Source organism: Sebastes fasciatus, chromosome 10 (assembly GCF_043250625.1).
Source record: "Sebastes fasciatus isolate fSebFas1 chromosome 10, fSebFas1.pri, whole genome shotgun sequence".
NCBI classification, from domain to species: Eukaryota; Metazoa; Chordata; class Actinopteri; order Perciformes; family Sebastidae; genus Sebastes; species Sebastes fasciatus.
In genome coordinates, this window is record NC_133804.1 from 35,307,869 (window position 1) to 35,317,399 (window position 9,531).

General features: G+C 43.5%; 1 long non-coding RNA gene across 1 annotated transcript; it reads right to left on the bottom strand.

The window, feature by feature from the left end:
* Nucleotides 1-1,359: 1,359 nt before the first annotated feature.
* On the bottom strand, nt 1,360-8,948 carry LOC141774878 (uncharacterized). Its single transcript, XR_012595496.1, has 5 exons — nt 8,519-8,948; nt 2,559-2,641; nt 2,191-2,251; nt 1,927-2,002; nt 1,360-1,551 (listed from the first exon to the last, which is right to left on the bottom strand). It is a non-coding gene; the product is annotated as an uncharacterized LOC141774878 (long non-coding RNA).
* Between the last annotated feature and the right edge of the window lie 583 nt (nt 8,949-9,531).

Sequence of the window (9,531 nt, forward strand, 5' to 3'; positions counted from 1 at the left end):
TTTAATTATGAATGATATAAACTAACCTCATCTGATCTTATCTGTTGTCTGCTGGATCAATATGTTGTTGTAGTTTAGTACGTCTGACCATCAGGCCGTGATCACAGCGTGTTTTTGCTGCCTTTTTGTTGCCCGATCAGACAGAACGTTTTTTGCAGTTTGCTGCGTCTTTTTTTTTTTTTTCTTAATTGTTGCACCACCGAATGAGTGCTAACGTTAGCTTAGCACAAACCATGAACTCGATGCTACCTAATAGTTAATGGTACAGTTTAAATTAATGAAAACAACTTCCTTGAAATCTCAAGTGCCGCACTAATTAGCCTCCTGCTGTTTTCTGTTCAGATCATGGTATCTACGGTCGGTAAAGTCATAAAGCTCCGAGTATCCAGCAAAAGTCACCGCAATGATAAAATAACGCTAATGACGTCGGGAGCTTTCCACTCCGAGTTGATCTTTTTCAACTCGAGGTGCTCAGGGCGCTCCTGCAAAAACGCAAGACGCATAGAACGTAAAAAACGTGAGGCGCTCAGCAACGCAAAAGCAGCACACAAAACGCTTCACTGTCATTGAAAACAATTACCAAACACACTCCGTCTGATCGGGGCCGAAGGGGCCGATCACACCGAGACGCGTCGCTACAGATGCGGCCACTTCAAAAACGCCCGCTGGGCAAAACGGCACCTGTAGAGGGGGACTGCGTCCGCAACCAGGCGATCAAATGTGATTAACGGGAAAGACAGTAGCCTACATGAAACTATCACATACAGCTCTCTCACAGTCCAACAGCTGATTAGTGAGCTACATCAAAACAGGAAGGAGGTGGTGAGGTATTAAAGACAGCCTCTTGCTTGATTTGATTGGCTGCCCTGGCTGAGTGTGACGTGTAACGAGCGGTGCGACTCCGTGCCTGGTGCTGAAAAGTTGAGAATATTTTAACTTTTATGCACATCTAAGAGAGACGAGCGCATGTTATGATCTGAGCATATTGTTTTATACTAAATGCAGTACCTGTGAGGGTTTCTGGACAATATCTGTCATTGTTTTGTGTTGTTAATTGATTTACAATAATAAATATATACATATATTTACATAAAGCAGCATATTAGTCCACTCCCATGTTGATAAGAGGATTAAATACTTGACTAATCTCCCTTTAAGGTTCATTTTGAACAGATACAAAATGTGTGATTAGTTTGCGATTAATTACGATTAACTGTGGAGAATCATGAGATTAATTGCAGATAAATATGACTTTCTATGTAACACATTGATCTTCAAAGTAACTAAAGCTGTGTGATAGATGTAGTGGAGTAGAAGTAAAGCACTGAGTACTTGAGTAAATGTCCGTCCTACCACTGATGTGCTGACATACCAACATGTCCTCCGGTGCCGGTGAGTCCGGCCTCCGTATTTGTCAGGATGTCTGAACATTTGACACACGAGGAGCTCGTTGTCCTGAGCCGTCGGAACAGGAAGTTTTACCTGCCGGCTCTCATCGCCTCGCCGCCGCTCCGAACAACTGCAGCAGCATATTAGCGTGTCGGCTTTCGCCTGCTATGCAAAAACAGAAAGGAAAAAAACAAAACAGAAAGCCTTTAATAAGGTCTGCTGGCGGAGGAGAGAGCCGAGGCAATAACAGAGAACACATTCAGACAGATTGCCAACATGAGGAGCAAAGTGACTGTGGAGTCTGAGGGGAGTAATATTACAGCCATTTGGCTAATAGCCACCACGCTCGTTACGGAGGCTTCACACAGTCGGAGAACAAACAGTCTGGTGGAGCGGAAGGGGGGGGGGTGGGACAGCAGTTTAGCCAGGTGAGGCTGGTGTTTAGCCAGGTGAGGCTGGTGTTTAGCCAGGTGAGGCTGGTGTCAGTATGAAACTGATCAGTTTCTCCTCCTGGATCTGTGGCAGGAAATGACTCACCTGCAGGCCCACAGGTAGGTCCATTCAGAGGAGTCGGCCTCCGGCGTTAGAGCCCCCCTCCATCCAGTGTTACTTCCTGTTTTTTGGAACAGAGAATGGGGGTGTGGTCAATAGACGTAATTCATCACCATGGCAACCAGGTTACATCGTTTTTCAACCCAGTTTAGATGAATTTACTGTTTATAAAGTCATAATAGTCACAATAAAGTCATAATATTACGAGAATAATGTCACCTTCTTTTATTAACTTTGATCACAACATACGTGTTCAACTGTACTTTGACTGTTGTTTTCTGTAGCACCTCCTCAGTCTGATCATCAGCATCTGTTGGAGAGAAACTGTGCATGAGTCACGTGCACAAAGCCATTAGCTGTACACACAAACAAACACACACACACACACACACACACACATGATCACACTCACTAAATGAAACACACTCCACACAAAACCACTTCTCCATTCTGGTCCAATTAGCAGCTCTCAGTAAACTTCAATCAACCAGTCACAATCCATTATGGAGATGGTGGACACACACACACACACACACACACACACACACACACACACACACACACTCACACACACACTCAGAGCTGAGGAGCAGCTGATGTCGATTCTTGTTACTCACGTAGCCGACTCGTTACTCTGCTGTCCTTCGTCTTCCTCCGCAGCAGGAAGTAGTTCCTCCTCCTGCAGCTGTTTAACAGCCAGCTGATGGGATGTAAACACACAGAGATGATCGTCAAACTGATACAGAAGCTTTTCAGCTAAATCTTTTATTGAGTTTTTGAACTGTTTCTTGTATCCGCTGCTTCCACAAGACCAGAAACAGAACAGTGTCGTTACGATCTGACCGACAAATAATGAGGACATTGATCACTATGTTCTACTCTCGACCCGTTCTTACTGTCATTCTAACAGGTGTGGACCTGTGTAGCGGGCTGTGGTGTGTTACCTGTGTATTACCTGTTCAGGGATGAGTTAAGACCTTTCCTCTTGTGCCACCATCAGGGTGAAATGTCTCTATAAACAGATATCTGCATATGAATGCACAATATGATTTTGGTATCTGAAGTATTCTGGTTTCCGTTTGTAGAGTATTAGACGCCTTTTACACCTGGCATTAAAATGTGTTTCTGGTGATCAGATTGCAATCGAATAGTTCTTGACCACATGCTAGTCCGGGTGTAAATGCACCTAAAATGCACAGAGGACGGGTTGTGATCCACCTCCGGAGGTGGTCAGAGACGCATTGTGACCACACTGAACACGAGAGGAAATGCAATTGTGTTTTCAATCCACATACAACAACTACAGGGGCAGAGAGATCAGCGCCACGTCTGTGTCTCACAACAGTGAGGCTCATTGATGTGGTTTTAAAGGAGCTCTATGGCTCAGAGGAGGAAGAGATATCAGGCTGTGATACGTGTTAGTAGAAACATTCACTGTTGGATTTGTTGACAATAAAAAATCTATAGAATATCACCAGAAACAAATAAAAGAAGTAACGCAATATGATAAATATTGAGCGGATTAAATGGAATTAAATCCAGTTGGGTCAAATCTCTACAGCAGAATGGAAGAAAAAAAAACAGCCACACGAGAAGAAACTTTCCAAACATTCTTCATCCCAGCAGAGAGGAAACTTGTCGCCACAGAGAGAGTCGGCTCGTTGGGCGGATGTGAGAGAATAATGACTAATTATGAGCAGAATGAATAAGGGCATGCAGCGGCGCTATAACTCAGTCTGATATTTAGAGGCAGTCGTATTGAAAGCGGTGACGTTTTTGATTGGTAAGCGTAATATTTACTGAGTAATATTTACTGAGCAGTGCCTCGGCAGCCAGCTCTGCTTATTAGAGCAGATTTCCAGGCTCGGCGGGTGGCGGGCGGCAGTGGCGACGGGCGGCGGTTTGGCAGCCGAGGCGCTCAGATGTGGATGTGAAGATAAATTCTGCCGCCGCCCTCGGCTGTCACAGGGAATACGAATATTTCACTACAGGAGAAAATGGCACAGATTGCAGATTCTCCTGAGTATACAAGCTATGTGTGTGTGCGTGTGTGTGTGTGTGTGTGTGTGTGTGTGTGTGTGTGTGTGGATTCTCATCACACCGCACTGCTGAAGAAATGCCGGCACTCAAACACAAATCAATGCGCTGCACATGTATTTTCTGTTTGTGGTTTTGTTTTCTTCTTCTTCTCTTGTTTTCTCTCCGTGTTGTGTTTTCTTTGGTTCCTGCATGTTCTCTTTACCTAAACTCCACCACAACAACCTCCTGCTCTAAACCGCGGCGGTGGTGGCGGCGGTTAGCGGCGGCGGCTGGCTTCACCTCCCAAAGAAAGAAGAAAGAGAAGGCGGAGATGAAACGGGCCGGGATGCAGTTGCTGAGGTTTGAATTGTAAATGTGTTCCCTCCTGAACCAGCGGAGCTTTCAGTGTTTCTGGTTGTGCACGTGGCTGCAGAGCTGGAGGCTTTCGCTGTTTACTCAGCTTCTCTGGAGATTTGGCAGATTTATATACCCAACGAGAGCTACAGAAAACTCAACATGTTCTTTGTTAGAAAGTCATGATTTTAATTGTTTTCACATCAGCTTTAAGAAATGTCATCTAGAACTTTATTTCTTATTCAAACACTGTGTTTGGCGCCTTTGATTTATGATTAATACATTTGTTGATTAGCAAGTTAAAATTTAGGGAACGACGACTTTCATTGAGGTTCACTATTAGAGAAGAAATCTGTCCGTTTGGATTATTCTTTAGAGAAAAAATAAGTAAAAGGAAATCCCAAAAAGATTATGTACATTTCACATTGCTCGTCCTGAGAGCATCTCTTAAATGAGATCCAGATCTCAATGTGACGGATTAAATGAAGTATAAAGTAGCCTGTACATTCAGCACAAATCAATCTTCCTTTTAAGTATTTGTGTTAAATGTGGTGAAGCTGATCAGCTGTTTAGTTTAGTTTAACTTTGAACGCAGCGGGACGTCGAACAATCAGAACAATGAAACGCCCACGACAGCACAGCCTCAAGCTCTCTCTACTGGGAAACAATGGCTGATCTTGTACTGAGAGCCACTTGGACACCAGACAGACGAGGCGGCAGTAGACACGGTCAAGATGCTGTTCTCTACTCTCTCTCCTCATCCTGTAGAAACTTTTTGAGTCGTGCAGTAGATGAAGAGAAGTCGCTGTCTGCTTCCACCGACTGTCTCTAATCTGCTCTACTTCTGCAGTTGCACTCGTCTCAACGCCAAACCGACACAAACGTGAGTTTGATGCTACAGAATCTCATCGTCTCTGCTTCGGTGTCTCCTGCAGCTCTCACTGCATGATCGTCGGTGGATATCCAACACGTTTGATGAAAATTATGATTATGTGAGTCTGACAACTGGATCTACGTCACGTCGCTCTGGTCAGCAACAGGTTGACTCTAGCTACGAGCGCCGACTGGGATGGATCTTCTGTCTGCAGCAGAGGTTTTGCAGGTAGATTTCCACGGTGAACTGAAAAGAAAGTTGCGGCCGTCTCTAAAGTTGACGTAATAACTGATGTTAGGACCTGAAAAGCATTCACCAGGAATGTGGTTAGTTAAAGGTACAGACGTAGGCAAAGTTGTTGGTACCCTTCCGTTAAAGAGAGAAAAACCCACAATGGTCACTGAAATAACTTGAAACTGACAAAAGTAATAATAAATAAAAATTCACTGAAAATGAACTAATGAAAATCAGATATTGTTTTTGAATTGTGGTTCAACAGAATCATTTAAAAAAACAAACTAATGAAACTGGCTAGGACAAAAATGATGGTAGCCCTAGAAAAGATGTAAAATAATGTGACCATAGGGACATGTTAAACTAAGGTGTGTCCTGTAAATAGCATCACAGGTATCTTCAAACTTGTAATCAGTCAGTCTGCCTATTTAAAGGGTGAAAAGTAGTCACTGTGCTGTTTGGTATCATGGTGTGTACCACACTGAACATGGACCACAGAAAGCTAAGGAGAGAGTTGTCTCAGGAGATCAGAAAGAACATTATAGACCTTCATGTTAAAGGTAAAGGCTATAAGACCATCTCCAAGCAGCTTGATGTTCCTGTGACTACAGCTGCACATATTATTCAGAAGTTTAAGGTCCATGGGACTGTAGCCAACCTCCCTGGACGTGGCCGCAAGAGGAACATTGATGACATATTGAAGAGACGGATAATACGAATGGTAACCAAAGAGCCCAGAACAACTTCCAAAGAGATTAGAGGTGAACTCCAAGGTCAAGGTACATCAGTGTCAGATCGCACCATCCGTCACTGTTTGAGCCAAAGTGGACTTAATGGAAGACGACCAAGGAGGACACCAAATCATAAAAAAGCGAGACTGGAATTTTCCAAAATGCATATTGACAAGCCACAAAGCTTCTGGGAGAATGTCCTTTGGACAGATGAGACAAAACTGGAGCTTTTTGGCAAGTCACATCAGCTCTATGTTCACAGACGAAGAGATGAAGCATCCAAAGAAAAGAACACTGTACCTAATGTGAAACATGGAGGAGGCTCGGTTATGTTATGGGGCTGCTTTGTTGCATCTGGCACAGGGTGTCTTGAATCTGTGCAGGGTGCAATGAAATCTCAAGACTATCAAGGCATTCTGGAGTGAAATGTGCTGCCCAGTGTCAGAAAGCTTGGTCTCCGTCGCAGGTCATGGGTCCTCCAACAGGATAATGACCCAAAACACATCTAAAAACACCCAAGAATGACTAAGAACAAAACATTGGACTGTTCTGAAGTGGCCTTCTATGAGCCCGGATCTAAATCCTATTGAACATCTGTGGAAGGAGCTGAAACATGCAATCTGGAGAAGGCACCCTTCAAACCTGAGACAGCTGGAGCAGTTTGCTCACGAGGAGTGGGCCAACATACCTGTCGACAGGTGCAGAAGTCTCATTGAGAGTTACAGAAATCACTTGTTTGCAGTGATTGCTTCAAAAGGTTGTGCGACAAAATATTAAGTTAATGTTACCATCATTTTTGTCTAGGCCAGTTTCATTAGTTTGTTTTTTTAAATGATTCTGCTGAACCATAATTCAAAAACAATATCTGATTTTCATTAGTTCATTTTCAGTGAATTTTTATTTATTATTACTTTTGTCAGTTTCAAGTTATTTCAGTGACCATTGTGGGTTTTTCTTTCTTTAACGGAAGAGTACCAACAATTTTGCCTACGTCTGTATGTATAAAGCCTTGGAAGAAGAGCTCCACGATTGAGAAGAGAAGAAGAATACTTTTAAATGTTTCTATCCAGTGAATCAGAGATCAGAAGAGAAACATGTGACTCTTTCTTTAGTGTCAAGGACCAAAGAGAAACACACAGAGAGAGAAGAGACGGCAACAATGAAAGATCATCGTCTCTCCTGGAAGAAAAGAAAGTCTGGCCTTGTTGGATACAAAAACGCCTCTTTGCATATTCAACACACACACACACACACACACACACACACACACACACACACACACACACACACACACGCACACACACACACACACACACATATTCCTGCTAAAAGTCTGAGGCTGCTTCTGAATTCAGATGAAATTAAAATGAAGGCAGAAGGATGAATGTGTAATGATGAAATGGATTTGGTTTGTGTTTGGCAGTCTGGCTTTTAGAGTCGACGTTTAATCTGCTGGGTTTCATCATCAGAATGACGAAGCTTAGAAACTCTACAGATATTGGTAGCCCGTAAGAAATCCCTCACCAAGAAACGGCTGAAAAAAAAGACTGATAGAATGACTTTAAACTGGAAAACCCAGAAGGACACATTTATTAAACTGTACGTCTCAAACTTTAGACCTGATTTTCAGTAAACATGTTGGTTTTAATTTATTTATTTATTTATCCATTTATTTATTTATTCTTGTTTGTTATTATTATTAATTTCTATTATTATTATTTTCATACTTTTTTGGATTATTACAGAAAATAATCTCTGTGGTAAACACACGTTTATGATACTTACAGGTTTTGTTCATCAAGATAACCTCCACTAATGAACTCCACTTTATGATCTTTAAAGTGTGAAAGCAATCAGCAGAAGTAAAGAGCTAACGTTAGGCTATAAACCAGCTCCACCACCACGGTCACATGAGTGTGAGTATAAACACAACGAGGCTGTAAAGGAGGACGTGATGACGTTTAGTCGTCTCATTTAGACACTTGTTAGCAGCCGCCTTTTTAAGACACATAAAAGCTTCAGAATTCACCAGTGAGATATTTACTGTGTTAACCACAGACCTGATTTTAAGACGTCTAACTAAAAACCCGTTGACTTCCAGACGAGGGAACAGGAAGTGATGTCATGCTGACTCATTTCTGGGTTTTAGGACTCATTCCTGCAGGACACATTGTTGGTGTTAGTCTTTTTAGGAAAGTGAGAATAATACATCATTTGTCCATATAAATTAAAGCTAAAATCAGATCATGTGATGTTTATCTCCTTACTGGAAACTTCTGTTTGTTGTGGTTCAATAAAGTTGTCCAGATAAATGTGATGAATAAATGAATGATGTAAAACTCCTCATTACTCAGACAGCTCTCACCTGCCTCTCCTCCAAGGTCAGCCTCCGCTCAACGGCACGCCGGCAGCTAACCAGCATCCTGCCCGCCTCCCACCATCACGCCGGACCGTCTGGAAGGTCAGCGGGCCGGACCGGCCTGGGGTCGCTCCTCACGCCTCCTCCTCACCTGCCGAGGTCAAGCAGCAGATGATGTATGTCTCTGATCTCTGCTGGTTATGAATTAGCATCATTAGCGCCGTGGTGGTGATGATGATGATGATGATGATGATGATGATGATGATGATGACAAAGGCTGATGATTATGATGCCTGTTACCTTGGAGATGAAGTTAGAGGGGAAACGCTGGGAGGTGCAACACTCCCCCTTCATTGGGGGACGGAGAGGAGGAGAGGAGAGGAGGAAGAAAGGAGAGGAGAGGAGAGGAGAGGAGAGGAGAGGAGAGGAGAGGAGAGGAGAGGAGAGGAGAGGAGAGGAGAGGAGAAGAAAGGAGATAGGAGAGGAGAGGAGGAGAGGAGAAGAGGAGAGAGAAGGAGAGGAGAGGAGGAAAGTGAACAGAGAAGGAGGAGAGGATAAATGGAAGGAAACATGAGAGGAAGAGTAGTAAAGTAAAGAGAGGAGAAGAAAGGAGAGGAAACAAGGAAGGAGAAGATGAGGAGAAAGAAATAGGAGGCTAGAGAAGGAGGAATAAAGAGAATAGGAACCAAGAGGAAGGGAGGAAAGTGAACAGAGGAGGGGAGAGGAGAGGAAACAAGGGAGGAGAAGATGAAAAGGACAAGGAAGCAGGAGAGGAGAGAGAAGAGGAGAGAATGAGAGGAAAGAGGGGAGGAGAAGATGAGGAGAAAGAAATAGGACAGGAGAGAAGGATGAAAGGGGAGGAGAGAGGAGAAACAGGAGGAGGATGAGAAAAGAGGGAAGGAAAACAAGGAGAGAGGAGAGGAGGAGTAAAGAGATGACAGGAGCAGAGGATGGAGAAAACTTTAGAGGTGGAGGGGAAAGAGGAGACAAGAGGGGAGGAAAGAAGACAGGAGGAGGAG